This window comes from Penaeus monodon, chromosome 27 (genome assembly GCF_015228065.2).
Source record: "Penaeus monodon isolate SGIC_2016 chromosome 27, NSTDA_Pmon_1, whole genome shotgun sequence".
NCBI lineage: Eukaryota > Metazoa > Arthropoda > Malacostraca > Decapoda > Penaeidae > Penaeus > Penaeus monodon.
Genome location: NC_051412.1, coordinates 39,368,337 through 39,368,541, shown reverse-complemented (window position 1 = coordinate 39,368,541; position 205 = coordinate 39,368,337). Strand labels below are relative to the sequence as shown.

At 34.6% G+C, this 205-nt stretch overlaps 1 long non-coding RNA gene across 2 annotated transcripts in view; it reads right to left on the bottom strand.

Moving 5' to 3' along the window:
• The window catches only part of LOC119590851, a 3,234-nt gene that overhangs the window by 834 nt on the left and 2,195 nt on the right, over positions 1-205 (bottom strand). The window lies entirely within an intron of this gene.

The following is a 205-nucleotide window of genomic DNA, read 5'->3' as shown; positions in this document are numbered from 1 at the left end:
GTCTGTCAACTTATGTTAGCTAACTTTGATTTTGAGGATGCAGGGCCTTTAGACTGAACTAAAGTAAGGCTCTGTATGATCAATTTACATGCCAGAACTATTGTGGTATATATAAGCAAAGTGGGTAGTGTGGTTCATCTGTAACAGGGCACACTGATTATGATACTTATATAAATACAAATATCGGTATATAAATATTCAAGTG